General features: G+C 38.2%; 1 protein-coding gene across 1 annotated transcript in view; it reads left to right on the forward strand.

Annotated features, from left to right (window-relative positions):
- Positions 1-15,933, forward strand: part of LOC309387755 (uncharacterized protein) — a 225,806-nt gene that overhangs the window by 71,813 nt on the left and 138,060 nt on the right. The window lies entirely within an intron of this gene.

Here is a 15,933-nt window from a genome sequence, read left to right on the forward strand (position 1 = left end):
ACAAAATCTGCCTCTGCCTCCCAGCAATTTGCCTCATGCAGCAAACAGCAAGTTTCACTTTCAATTTCAGCATGGGTCTCCCGATCATCAGTTGTTTCAGGCTGCAGGGATTGCCATAGCCTATTGCTGCCTCTGCAAGCCCCATTTTTCCCCGTTTGCTGCAAGGTGGTAAATTGCTGGGAGGCAGAGGCCAAAGGGTGGGGGCCGGTTTGGTTGGTGGGGCTACATTCATTGTATAAGATGCTCCCAAATTTTCACCCTCTTTTAGTGGGGGAAAGCTGCATCTTATACTCTGAAAAATATGATATATCAGCTCTGGAGGCCATCTTTTTCTTTGGATCTTCAGGGCTGCCACACTTAAAGCTGTGGGAAACTGGGAGGGGGGATTGCAGGGAGTTGCAAGGATATCTAGCCATAGTATTCTTTTCTCTGAGGGTCAAGGACATTCAGCCTGCACCTGGAGTGGCGTGACTGTTTTGATTGGGCCGTGTGATGGATATGTGGGTGCAGGGAAAGGGTCTTGGACTTTTGTTTGGGTGGGGGAAAACCTGAGACCTTTCAGATTCGGGTTTTCCCAGATGTGCCAATATGACATATTTAATAAAATGGAACTTTGAAGAACTTCAAGTTTTCGTTGGGGATGTTACTAGGAATTCTGACATTAAATTAAACCCTGAAATTAAAGTTGTCCACTCAAGCTCTTTTTGTTTCTTCTTCAGATATTCATCTATTTTCCCTGGAGAGATGTCATTTCCTTTATAACAATTGGAATAATATTGATGAAATGCTTTTTGTATGGCCACACTGTCCATTAATACAATACATCCTTCCTGCAGCTTCAATGTCATTGTATTCACTGTCCATTCAGGAATAGTTGAGGACTTCATATCTACAATTACATGTATATGTTTAAGTTGCCATAGGTCAGTGATGGCGAACCTTTTCAGCACCAAGTGCCCAGACAGAACACACACACACGCTGGAGCACTGGAAACACAAAGACCAGCTGGCCGATATTCATGCGTGCACTGGCCAGCTGGTCTTCATGTCCGATGAAGCACCAGAAACTCGAAGTTTCTGGTGCTCTGGCATGCGCAAAGATCAGGAGGTTGCCACGCACTGGCCAGGTGATATTTGGGTTTCCGGTGCTTAGGCGTGCGTGAAGACCCGCTGGCCAGTGTGCATATGTGCGCCGGAAACCAGAAGAGATGCATGCCCACAGAGAAGGCTCTGTGTGCCACCTCTGGCACACTTACCATAGGTTCACCATCACAGCCATAGGTCAAACACTGCACTTAAAATTCTGAACGCTGCACTTGATGATCTGAAAATGGAGGAAATCTCCCTTATATATATATAATCTCTCAAAGTTGGATATGGTAAGTAAGAGAGTGACGGCTTCTCAACTGCAGGCAGACATTATCCTGAGCCATTTCAAACGGGCTTCAGGATAAGCTATAAATCTCAGGTGGTTTGGTTAACCAGAAGTTTGAGGATTGACAGAATGAGTATGACTTTGGTAATTCTTGAGCTTTGGTGCTATTATTAGCTGGAAAAATTAACATATGCTTGATAAATATTTATTTTAATTATTAATTATAATTATTTCTAACACTTAAAATACCAATTATACCAAACAAGTATAATTAATAATGCTTGTTTGGTATAATTGGTATTTTAACTGTTCACATCTTGAATTTAGATTTAATTTTTATTTTAAAATTGCCAAGAGAGTTTAGTTGTTCCTGGCATACAAAGGCAGATAAATGAATAATAAATTGTGTAGATGTTATAGCTTATTTACATTTTTAACTTGTTTCATTCTCTTATTTATTTCAATATCAGTGAATTAAAGGCTGAAGTGAACTGAAAAAATTAATAAATCTTGTAAAAATTAGGGATTCTTCACCCACATTCTTTCTTTTTACCACCAAATAATATGTTCTGATAGAGTTCCTTCTTTATCACAACTGATGTTGCAATTTAAATACATATGTAGCATAAAGTCCTATGCTTATATATTTTAGGACTTATTATCTGTGGGCTGTTTACTAAGTTGGCCCCGTATGTTTGTTTCAACATTTAAGCTGACCTGTCACTCTTCTTCAAAGCTGTTGAACTAGGACATCTGGGAATAAAACCTCAAGAACAGAGACACCAAGTTAAATATTTTTAAATGAACATTTAAAATGCTACCTAATGAAATTCCCTTAAAAATAGGAAAGCTTTAAGAAAAATCATACAGTGAAAATATTTCACTTCCCATTGACATATTCATTAGACTTTTTTTTTCCAGAAAAGTGGTTTTCATTCAAAAAAGTCTGGGAAGCTGAATAAAACTGCTGACAGGTAAAATTAAGGCTGAGGTGTAAATGAAATAAAGGGCTGCTCGGTCAGTTTCAAAGTCAACCAACTAGCTAGAAAATTAATACGCTTAAAAAAATACTGGGACAGTGTCAGACAGAGCCTGAGTCAGTGGAGGAGGATGAGCCAGAGCTGGGGCTGACAGAGGTCAAGGGGGCGGCCTCGTTGGCTTCGGAGGAATGCAGGGAGGACCAGGACAAGGCAGCCCCAGGTCCCTCGGGCTTGGGACTGCTCGCCAGCAGGGAGGAATGAAGGCAGGATGACCAAAAGAGGCCTTACGGGCCCGAAACGTGGCCTCCCAAGTGCTCCAGGAGGCCTTCCAGACCCAAAATGCCCCCCCCCCGGAGGCCATCCTTGACTCAGATTGTTATAAAAGGGAGGAAAAGTAAAATATTTTACCTTTCAGGCTTGCAGGATTCTACTATAGCCTATGTCAATAATTTATAGTTCTATTCTTCCTGTGGAGTCAGTTACTTGATCTGGTGTCTCTCTCATAAATTGATCAAGTAGATCAAGTAAATATAAAAAAAAATCACATAAATGTACTCCCTATTTTTATAAGTTTATAAAACCATGTCTGTGGAGGTGAGGTCCCATGTCACGCCCACCGTGGCCACCCCCACCCACCCCACCTGGCCCTCCAAGGTCAAACCCAATCCTGATGTGGTCATCAATGAAATTGAGTTTGACACCCCTGTCTTAGTATGATTTTTTTTTACATCTCAAAAACCTGGCATTTTAATGGTGTGAACACTTTTTATATCCACTCTTTTTATTTGTATCTGTGTGTATTCTTGATCAAATAAATCAACTTTATATTTCTTTCCATTGATTTTAACACTCTTGAACTTCCATCCCTTTAAATAATGTCCCAGAACTTGATTTCTTTATACTTTGCCTTTATCTCTTCTTAGACAATCCTTCAAAAAATTTCAAAACTCTCTGTTGTTTTATTTTATGAAACAATAAGAAAATGATCCAAATCATTCTTCTGATTTGTTATTTGCATATCCCTTTTAATAATTAAGCTGATTTCATTTGCATACTCAGTATAATATTTTTTTTCCATATCGTTCTTATAATTTGTCGATTGTAAATCCACATTTGAGTCAGCCTTGGCTTCTGTCTTCTCCAATAAACGTGTTCCTCTCTAGGGGTTCTTTTAAATTCAATTCATCTATGACAGTCTAACCTACCAACTTTCCAGCAAATTAAATTAAAAATCACATGGCAGTTGGCATACTTCCTGTTGTTAGGAACTTTTCTCCTAAGATAGAAGAAATGCTCTTCATTAGTCATGGTCAGACTGGTATGTTTAAATAGACGGGGGAAAAACAAATTCCAATCTTTATAACCCAAATTTGCCTCATTAACGAAACAGAAATTACTTGAGTGCCAAACATAAAAAATACATGATTGACAACTGGTTTAAACCTAAGTAGAAACCAAATGATGTCCTCCAGCCATAAATTCAAATTTGGAAAGATGAATTTCTAAAAACAATAATGTGCAAAGAAAAAACATGTATAATATTTTATGCAGGGAATATTATTGATTCTTTCTCCATGCTGCCATTCCGCCCTTAATAATTAACAATAATGAAGAGCAACTTTAACACTGATTATAATAATCCCTTTCTATGTTTTGAATTGCTGCAGTATGCTACTGTTTTGTTTTCAACTACTGCATGAAGTTCTGGAAATTTGGGTTACAGTAAGTTGAAATGCAATTCTACCACTAATTCCCAGATTTCTATTCCAAGGACATAGTTAAAACTCAGCAATTTTGACCTAGATAAAAGCAAGAAAGACAGATGTGTTGCATTAGAAAATTTGTGAGCTTGCATGGTGGGGTTTAATTTATTTTGTGCCAGGTATGCAGTTTGGGTTTACTCCTAGACTCAATATACACAATGGAGGCACATTTTATGTCTCTAGAGAAAGCTTATTTTACCTTAGTAGTTATTTCTCTCTCCATGTGTGATTATTTCTAATTGTCTATTTAAATAAATATTTGTACACCTTTTTGTATGTGTGTGCCTTTGAATAAGTGTTGACTCCTGGTGACTGCCTGGACATATCTCTGCAATTTTCTATGCAAGATCAGAAGTACCTTCCCGTTGCTGAAAGCATGTGCCAAGGTCACCTAGTTGGCTTCATAAGCAAGGCAGGACTAGAATTCAAGATCTCCTGATTTTTAGCTTATTTCTTTACCCACTACACCAGACTAGCCCTCCGTCTCCATTTGGTAGTTGGCTGGACAAATGTATGTGGGTTTTCTGGCAAGTTTTCAGAAGTGCTTTGCCCTTGCTTGCTTTATAGGGCTAAGAGAAAGTGACTGGTCACTCAATTGTCTTCATGACTAAGGCATGAGGAGAACATACAATCTCCCAGTTCGCAGCCTGGTGTCTTAACCACTACAACAGACTTGCTCTTCCGCAGGACTTCAAAAGAGTCGGGACAGTTTACAATATGTGAAAGCTATATTAAGAAACTGAAAAAAAAATCAGTATAATTCAAAACCACAGAATTGAAACTATGATGGTAACTCAGGGGTGAAATCCTCCCGGTTTGGCCCGATTCAACCGAACTAGTAGGGACGATCGTCCTTGGTTCTGTGAACCGGTAGTAAAAAAAAAGGTTCCAACAATCGCGCAGCTCACAGTTGAACTGTGTGATTGTCAGAAGCCCCCCCCCCCCGCCCTACACACACACTTTTTAAAGCATTTTTTTCCCCTGCCGGTTCACCCGAACCCTCTATGTTCCCCTCTATGGGAACAGGTTTCTCTGAATTTCAGGAGCCCTGGTGGGTAAGTGGTTAGAATGCAGTATTGCAGGCTAACTTTGCCTACAGCCTGGAGTTCAATCCTGATGGGGCTCGAAGTTGACTCAGCCTTCCATCCTTCTGAGGTCGGGTAAAATGAAGATTCAGAGTGTTGGGGGCAATATGCTGACATTGTAAACTGCCCAGACAGTGCTGTAAAGCACTATGGGGGAGGTGTGTTACATATGTAGGCCTAAGTGCCATTGCTATATTCAGAAAATCTATGAGGTCCAAGTTGCAGGTTGCTTCGTCTTCACTAGGGAATTATGACCCCATCCAGAAGCCACGTTGGGATCATGGTTCAGTCAGATTGATCACTTATGAAAACCAACTCTGTTTTCTGGGCTTTTAATTTGAGCATATTTTGACCCCTCAGTCCCTTAGAGCACCATCAACCTTGAAAGCTTTAAGATGTGTGGACTTCAACTTCCAGAATAACCAGGGGCCTGTCCAGGAAGGAGCAGAGCCTGATATTCATAGACAGTGCTGAAGATACCATGCCATGTATTCAGCACTGCTGAGAGGTATAATAGAACAGGATGTGCGCATGAGATCCCAATACTAGTCATCAGTTGGAATGACCAATGCTTTGCATCCTGATTGGAGGGGATCCAGTTAGTGTTTCAGTGTTGCCCCTGAATTACTTCAGAAACTACATCTCCAGAAAGCTTTATGTCATATTCCATTTAATCTAATTCAACTTCATTGGCTACTTGTTCATTTCTCATACTAACCTTTAGAAATCTAAATGGTTTGTATCTGGATTGCCATAATCCTGCATCCTACCAGCACCTGATATTCTGTATCCAGCAGAAAACGCTTTGATGGAAGACAGTTAAAGGGCCTTTTCTCAGTCGTCTGATATATTTGGAATCTGACATATTTGTCCTTTAGAATCCAGCTCTGTTACTCTGATTATTTTATTTACTCCAACATGCTTTAGTTTTTAATTGACAAAAAAGGATTTTATAATTATGCAATTGCTATAAACACATATTTCCAAATATTTCATGACTGAACAGTTGCTAGCTGACTTTGGTTGCATTTGGAAAATGATGTTGTGTGTTCTCTTCAGTTGGCCCTGTGACTCTGATAGCAAAGCAAGTGTCCTGCAGAACAAATAAAAGGAGGCCAAGGATTCATCTTTTTTAAAAAAAAAATCTTCATTGTTTTTATAGAACTCGTTAAATGAGATTGCCAGACAAGTCAGCAGAAATATATTTCTATATGAAAAAGTATGAAATGAAAAAAATGGATACATTAACCATGGAAGTATAGCTTATATACAATGATTTGTGTACTTTTGGACTAGTTAAATTAGTGAGAAAGTTTCCTTAAGCAAAAGTTGGCTGCACAATCATACAGCCTTAACTGATAGCTTGGAAAAAGCAATCAGTACAGTATTACAATATTGTGCAATATTAGTCTCCCCGCCCCCTGCCCCCCAAAATTAAACATTAGTAACAATCCCTCCCCCCAATCTAAAATTGATTTCCTAAGATGCTAGTTGTATGGTGTTAAGACTAAGGCATTATTTTCTGATGTAACAAACACATAAAGTATGTAAATGGATACACACATACATAAAGAATTGAGGAAAATGTTGTTTTTTTTCCCAAGGAGATGGGAGAAAGAGAGGGAGAGAAAATCTCAAACAAGTCATCTGCAGGATAACACCCTGTTCACAATTGGCAAGTTATTCGTTCTGAAATTGTGTGTCCAATCCAGGAAATTGTATTTAGCAGTTAGTATTTCGTCCTTTTTTTCAAAGAATCACTGCAGTTGATGCTATTGGGAAGGTTAATGAGCTGGGGACTGGGTGTGTGGAGAGGAAAGATTCAAGTTACTTTGGCAGCCTCTAGATTATTAGCAGCAAAAGGACCCTTGCATTTTCTCTTGTTTGCTACTCTTATAGAATTACAAGCATGTGTGACATTTCAGCAAGGATGTGCATACACACCAGAACATGGACAGATTTTTAAAACTCAAGATGCTTTACAGACGTACCTAGAATGCTTTATCTGATCCCCTCGCCTGAAAAGGATAGGCGTTACCTACTGTTTGTAATCCTTAAGAAAGTTAAAATTTGTTTTTAATAAAAGCTGTTGGCGATACCAATCTAATTAGGTTAGGGTTAGGTTTAATTGGAAAAGGACAGCAAAAGTAAATTGCTAAGAGAAAAGATGCATGGGTCAGGCTTGGCAGATGACTGTTAGACTATATAATAAATTCAGGATCCTGCCAAATACAATGTCGACAGCTGCCCAGTTTTTTAAAATTCTTCAGCATGCTATAATCAAATCAACAGAACAGTCTAACAAATGGTGGTGGGGAGAGATCTTTTTTTTCTTTTTAAAGTAGAGAAATATATTTTTATCCTTTTCATTTGAGCAGACAATGCTAGCATTGAACACATTTTAGAATTACTTAGAAATATCCAGTGTCAGCTTGAACACTGTGGGTAATGGGTAATATTACCAGACAAATTGGTTTGACCCAAAAGCTGCCTAGTATTATTTAATTGTTTATTTAATTATTTAAGGTAGGCTCAATGGAACAGAAAAAAATAGTGGTTTGTTACTTTAGATTTCAGTTAAAAATATTGTAGCTTTCTACTAGAAATCCCAAGCCTGGGAATTAGACTCGGAATTTTAAAATAAATCCTGGAATAAGACAATGATATTTCCATATTTTTTTAAAAATAATTTAATTAATAATTTCAGTTGTACTACCAATAGAAGAGACTGTATGTAGCTCAGAATTGAAATGTGGAGTTCTTGATTGTCTCTGAGCTTAGTTGTTTGCAGGTATTTTATTACCTAACTAGATCGCATCCTCACTTCAAGAAGAGAGTGGGGTTTGCTTTCTGCTTATAAGTAGCTTGCCCAGTGTAGGAACTCTGAATTCAAGCTGGAAGCAACATCCTATTCAAGGAATTACCAAGGAAAAAACAACACCCTTACCAACACTGACAGGGTTACCTAATTGGATAACAAAGACTCTGCAAGCAACCAACCAACCTCAAAGGGCACCAAGGACTCCATAGATAAAAACTAATATAAATGACAAAAAATAAAAGAATAAAAAAGAGTGTAGAAAAAGAACAATATAAAAAGAAAAGAAAGAATAAAAATAGCAAAGAAAGAATAAATGTATAAAGTAATTTTTCCCTTTGTCAAAACAAGTCAAGTTAAATCAAATCACATCAAATCTTTATTGTCAATGCACAACATGTGTACAGTGAAATTGAATGAGCTTTCCTTGGTGCATCCCCCCCCCCAAAAAAACAACAACAACACAAAATACATCTCAAGTACAAGCAAGGTTAACAATTTGTCTCTTAAAATAAACCATTCCTTCATCCCACATCTCTTTTCTATAGACAAATTGTTAAAACTTCACCATTCAGTCCTAGTCAGAAAAAGTCCATTAAGGATTACCAGAAATAAAAACGTCAATTTTAACATTGATTTAATAAACCAAATTTATATTCCTTCCCTTTAGTTTTAACAATCTTGGACTTTTATCTCTTTTAATAATGTCATAAAACTTGATTTCTTTTCCTTTTCCTTTCTCCCTTCTCATCAAGACAGAAATTTTATTTCAGTGATTGTGATTGTGCAGCTTACACATAATGTAGCAAAAAATGCCCACCACTTCCATAGCCTTGTTCTAAAAGGCTCAAGGCCTGGTAGTAGGCCATGGCCTGAGTGTTGGAGACACCTGGCTTAAGCTGGTCAATGGACTGCCCACCTAATTTCCAGTTTTTCTTTTTGAGAATTTTAAAAAAAATCGTAGTCTTGATATAATCTATTATTAACTCTTCCCTAGTGTAACAATGTATGGTTGATTTCAAATCTATTTTAAAGGTCAGAGGAGATTAATGACAGAATTATTACGTCGGTGGCATACAATAATAAATTGATATGTCTTTCGGATAATTTAGGGGGTTGAAAAGTAGGATACTTAAGAATTAGAGTTTATGTAATAATTAAAAAAATTGTAACCAGTGCACATCCTTCTCTAACTTGCCTTCTTATGGATATTTCCTTTGTGACGTGTGAATGTAACATCAAGGATGTCTCACTCACCATGTTCTCACCAGAAGTCCTGGGGCTAGGATCAGAAACTGCTTATATATTGTAGCCAATAAAGGAACATGGATATGTTTATTTAGTCATTAGGAGTAAGTTTAACTACAGAAAGAGTTTACTTATTTTTTCTATAATTAAAATCAAACATAATTAAACATCTGCACTCAAAGAAGCCCAGAAAGCATCATTAAAGCTGACTATATTGAATTATATTTGATGTTTTAATGCTCATTCCTTGAGGTTGAAGCAATTCTTCAAAATGTCTTCAATGTGCTTGGTGTGTCCATAAACAATGCTTTAAAAACCTTTGTTTCACCTAAAGTAGTTTCTGAGATTCTCCCCCCCATTCCCCCCCCTTTTTAATATGTTAAAATTACTTTTTTAAATGCGTACTAACTCATTTAAAAATCAGATTAAATTATATCGATGATGATAATGCACTGTTACCTAATTGTATAATTAAACATCTGTAGGCAAACAATCAGGCTCAGACAGTTACAAGATCTCTACCTTTTAGCCTTGAAATATATATATGTCACCGTGAAAGACCGAAATTGGTGAATGTCGACATTCACCGGTGAATGTCAACACATACCAAATACATCGGTGAAAGATCGAATATTTCATTACATTATTTTACATTCGGACCCTCACCGGTGTATGTCGCCAATCACAGATATGCTCTGGTGGAGGTCGAAAAGAGAGGAGCCGAGGTGTCGAGAGGATAAGGGGATTAGGGTAAGGGTGTCGAGAGGATAAGGGTATTTAGCAAATATTTCGGACATACACCAAGCGACTATGTGAATGTCGACATTCACCGGTGAATGTCGACATTCTACAGATTTCGGACTTTCACTGTAACATATATATATTTCTCTTCTGTTTTTAAGTTATATTGCCAGGTTAATTCTTGTTTGCATAAATATCTTTACTGTGTTCTTTCTATCATTAGAATTAGAATAGAATAGAGCTGGAAAGGATCTTGGAGATCTTCTAGCCAACCCCCTGTTCAAGCAGGAGATCCTATACCAGTGATGGCGAACCTTTTCGGCATCGAGTGCCCAAACCGGAACATGCATGCATGCACGCCTATGTGCATGTGTCAGAGTGCCGCAAACCCGAAGACCAGCTGGCCAGTGCGCATGCTCGTGCTGGCCAGCTTGTGTTTGGGTTTCCAGCATGTGCATGCATGCCAGCCAGCTAGTCTTAGTGTGCGCCGGAGCACCAGAAACACAAAGACCAGCTGGCCAGCATGTGCATGCATGTTTTTTGGCTCTTTTTCGCATTATTTTCAGGTGCTCCAGCAGCCATGAAGACCAGCTGGCTGGGAAACCAGAAGAGCAGCTGGAGACGGCATGCGTGCCCACTGAGAGGGGTCTGTGTGCCACCTCTGGCACGCGTGCCACAGGTTCGCCATCACGGCCCTATACTATTCATTAGTCATTAGTCTTATTATTTATTTCATTTCATTTTATTTTTAGTCAGTAGATGAAATATTATTACATTAGTCAAAATGATTCTTTAGGTTTTTCTTGGATGACACCAAATACTGGTGATATTTTTTTTTTCTCACAAAGCAAAATAAATGTATATTCTTACTTATTTTGAACACGAAAGAGAGTCAATTACTACTAGTTTGAAGGCAAGATGGTAGCACATGCCATTTTTCTGGTTTCTTATATATCTTGTTTTGTTCTGCTCTGTGTAACTGGAGCAGTTTATTTAGTGGAAAAGTGTGAAAGTATTTTTCGGTTGTGATATTCTTTTGGTTAGCATTAAATAGAGGCCACATGTGTCTGTTTATCATCCTTGTTTCACATTTCATTACTTTCAAGAATAACATTCAATGTGGGGAACAAATGCTTCCATTTCTTGTCTTTGGTCTTGCTTGGGCCTCGCCTGATTAGTCTCACTTTTGACATGGATATTAGAAAATTTTATAAAGATCAATACAGATTTTTGCTTAGCAATGGAAGTTCTGGCCCCAATTGTGGTTGTAATTCGAGGACTACCAATAGACACTTAAAACAATCTGTTAATGTGAAGGCAAAATTCTCTAAGTTCTTTTATGAAGATGAAGAATCTTTCTTTTGTTAAATATCTATTGCTACTTCTTTTCAATTATATTTCTTCTCTCCCTCCTTCTCAAAAATTCGAGGTTAACAATACCATGTTAAGTTGTAGTTCTAAGGAACATTACATTGGAGATCCATTGAACAGGATCCCTCTTTGTATTTTTTTCCCTATGTACTCTTTGATAGAACCTATATCTGTGATGGTGAACCTATGGCACAGGTGGCATGTGGAGGCCTCTCTGCTGGGACATGAAGCATGCACCGCCAGCCAGCTGATTTTCAGGTCTCTGCAAAACACTATACAAGCCATTGATATACATCCAACAGTAACAGGAAGTGCCTCACAGGAGCAGATAGGTAAATCCTAGAGAGGCAGGAAATGCATCATTGAACAATGCAGATGAATGCTAGAGAGGAATAAAGCTGCATACAAGGCCGACATAACTCCTGTAACAGCGTAGGCATGGACAGGAGGGGAGTGTGGGGGGTGCACCCCATGCCCCATTTTTGGTCCCAGGAGGTTTTAGGCCTGCTAGGCCCAATATGGGTGTGGGGGGGTCACACACATAAACGGGGTGGGCCCCGCACATTGTATTAAAACACATGGTGTCATGCACATGCTTTCGGCATGCAATGACAAAAGGGTTAGCCATCCCTAACCTATGCTATATCATAATGCAATTCCCATTGAAGTATTTTAAAAGCCAGATAAACATTGCGTTCCATCTTTCCTAAACATTTCATTATGCCGAGTGATTATTTAAAATCCATATATAGAAAGTGCCAAATACTATACTTTAGAACAAGGGTCCCAACACCCAGGCTGTGACCCAGTTCTGGGCTGCAGTCTCCTCAGAACCAGGCTGCGGAAATGGTGGGCGAATATGGCATACACACCAACGTGCATAAAGCTGCATTTGTGAAAGTTGGGCACGCGCATGTGAGAAACCATCCCCTCTCCCACCTCTGCCGCTTCTACCAGTCTGCCGAGCTGAGAGGTTGGGGACTGCTGCTTTAGCACCTTAGCTCATATGGATCAAGTTTTTAGGAATGTTATCCTAAGTTCATGTGGGCAATCTCACAATCTCTACTTTATCCAGAGAGATTTCACCAGCTGAGATCCTGAATCCGGTCTCCAAATTCCAATCTCCAATAAATGCTGTTCCATTTTGGCAGAATGTGTAACTTACTATGGCGCTCACTGAAAGTTTCATTTCCTGCTACTTTTTCAGGACCTTTAAACTCAGTAAAGGGAATTTCTATGAGTGGTTCTATGTGTGGTGATCAGTGTATATTTTTTGTAATGGAATTTTGTCACTTTGGTAGCTGTTAAAAATACTGAATGTAAATTCAGGTTTTCATTTCATTCAGGGTTTAGAGAAGTTAGCAAATTATTCTATCAAAGGACACCTAGTGGCATCGTAATAAATCAATGTTTCTTTAAAAAAATGTAATCAAATGTTTAGATGCGTTGGATGAATGTTCATTTTTTACAAATTCAGGCTGATTGTTGCCGTCTAAAATTAAATTCCCAGTTTCTATATAATTCTATGTAATTCTGAGAGTTAAATCCAATAAAGATGCTTGTTTTCCAGAAAGCTGCCACCAAAGCATACTTATCTAGAGTCAGTACTATTGAATACATGCCTGGAATTGTATTGTTAGTGTAACTGCAAGGCAATTAACGTAGTTTTTATTTACATGGTGCAAAATTCTTGGATCAGCTTCATAGGAGAAGCTATATTTGCAAATAAATCCCAGCTGAAAAAACAGAATGTCACCCTGCACATTTATTCATTCAAAACATTTTCTCTTCTTTGTTGCTTTTTACTAATTGAGAACACTCATATCTAAATGATTGTCGAATTAATATAAATGCTGTTTATGATGTATTATCCAAAGACACTTTTGCACTTACCTTTTTACACTTTTAAAATTTAACTTTTCTGAAGTAGAAAAACAAATACTAATTGTGATTTGTTCAAGTTATGCGCATCTCAGGATAAACAATTGTTTATGATGTTGATAATATATCCTACAATCAAACCTTTCAAACTATTCAGTTGTTGGATAAAATATATTTATTAGAATGCATACCACTAGGTTTACTCATGTGGCAGCTTTTAGTAGATATTGGCAGATTTTGAAAAAAAATAACCTGTAGAGAGCTGGCTTTTGTTAATTTTTGGGTGGAAATCACCAGGAAGTCCCAGTTAGAATGTTGAGGTCATTAAAAAAATTCCTGGAAGACAAAAATGACAAACTATTTCTGTAATACTGCCAACAAAGCTAATGAGGAGTCACACTCAGTTCAAGAGGACCAAATTTTATAAAGCTGTTAGAGAATATCTGTCTTTATAGCATTTCTGTTGCTAGCATAAGAAAATAGCTTTATTCTACAAAACTGGCAATCTGAATATGTACTGTATTTTTCAGAGTATAAGACGCACCAAGGTTTTGAAGAGGCAAATTTTTTTAAAAAGTTTTTGCACTCTGCAAACCTCCCAAAAATGGCCCTTTTTTCGCCAAAAAGGGACATGTATAGCCCTTAGGAGAGTTGTAGAGTGTTCAGGGGGGGGGGATGAGCAAAAACGGCCAATTTTTCGCGAAAACAGGCCTATTTTTTGTCAAAAAAAAGGGCATTAGGAAGCTTATAGAGTAATCCTGGGGACTGGTGGGGGGCAAAATGGGCAAAAAACAGCCCCTGATTTGCTCATTTTTGCCTTACCCAACCCCCCAGGAGCTCTCTGAAAGCCACAAGCTATGCACGGCCATTTTGGTGAAGGGGCTGGGTTTCACGAGGCAAAAAAATACTGTATTCAGTGTATAAGACGCACCCAGATTTTCAGCCTCTCTTTTGAGGGAAAAAGGTGCGTCTTATACTCCGAAAAATACAGTATGTATTTGGTCTATTACCACATATTTGACCTTTCCCGACAGCTTCTGATAAGTAAGATCAATGGGGGAAGCCAGATTTGCTTAATGACCATATGCTTCAATAAATGATTTGCTTAACGACCATGGGAGGAAAAGGTTGTAAAGTTAGGCTTGCTCATAATATAATATAAACTACCTTTTTTACGACCCCGTAATTCCTTAATTCATGGTAGAGTCAGGGCGACTGGATGGAGCTGAGCAATTACTGACCAGATGTCCTTCCGGATGCCATGCGGAGTTCACAGCAGATATTTTTTCTTTGCGCCCTAGGAGAGAAACATCTGCCATTACCTTAGGATTTAACTCTCAACCTTCAAGTGGGAAGCACACATCATCATCACTAGGACACTCAGTATAGTATAGTAATAGTAATAATAATCGAATCATATTATTATATGATTATAATATGATTCTATTATTATTATATCATTATTTTTAAAATATTTCACATATTACAAAAGTGATATATTTTACCTCAAAGAGCTGAGGTTGCCATATTCGTATATTAATCCCACTGAGTGCATTGGAAAATGCCATTATTGAGACCAAACTGGCAATTCATCATAATTTTTAAAACCTTTTCAAAAAGAAATGTTGATATATTCAAGAAATATGGAACAGAATTCCAATGTCCTACATTCACAAATAAATGCCTCCTGCTTTTAAGTGCTGTTAGATACACTCCATATCGAAAAACTCACTTCAGCAACATTTAGTGAACTCCTTAAACAATGTTGGCTATCATTGTTTCTATCCTGGAGGGTAGTAGTTTAAGAAACTTTCAGGCACATATCCACTGGAAATTCTTTACTGTATGATTATCATGGTAAACCAGATACTGGAAACAAGTTTCAAGATTAAACACATTAATGTTATTAATATATTACAGGTGAAACTCAAAAAATTAGAATATCGTGCAAAAGTTCATTTATTTCAGTAATGCAACTTAAAAGGTGAAACTAATATATGAGATAGACTCATTACATGCAAAGCAAGATAGTTCAAGCCATGATTTGTCGTAATTGTGATGATTATGGCTTACAGCTCATGAAAACCCCAAATCCACAATCTCAGAAAATTAGAATATTACATGCAATCAATAAAACAAGGATTGTACATAGAACAATATCAGACCTCTGAAAAGTATAAGCATGCATATGTACTCAGTACTTGGTTTGGACCCCTTTTGCAGCAATTACTGCCTCAATGCGGCGTGGAAGCTATCAGCCTGTGGCACTGCTGAGGTATTATGGAAGACCAGGATGCTTCAATAGTGGCCTTCAGCTCTTCTGCATTGTTCGGTCTCATGTCTCTCATCTTTCTCTTGGCAATGCCCCATAGATTCTGTATGGGGTTCAGGTCAGGCGAGTTTGTTGGCCAATCAAGCAGAGTAATCCCACGGTCATTGAACCAGGTTTTGGTGCTTTTGGCAGTGTGGGCAGGTGCCAAGTCCTGCTGGAAAATGAAGTCAGCATGTACATAATGCTCGTCTGCGGAAAGAAGCATGAAAAGCTCCAAAATCTCCTGGTAAATGCTGCGTTGACCCTGGACTTAATGAAGCACGGTGGGCCAACACCAGCAGATGACATGGCTCCCCAAATCAACAGACGGTGGAAACTTCACATTGGACTTCAAACATT

The sequence above is a fragment of the Natrix helvetica genome, assembly GCF_964273705.1.
Source record: "Natrix helvetica genome assembly, chromosome: 2".
Lineage (NCBI taxonomy): Eukaryota > Metazoa > Chordata > Lepidosauria > Squamata > Natricidae > Natrix > Natrix helvetica.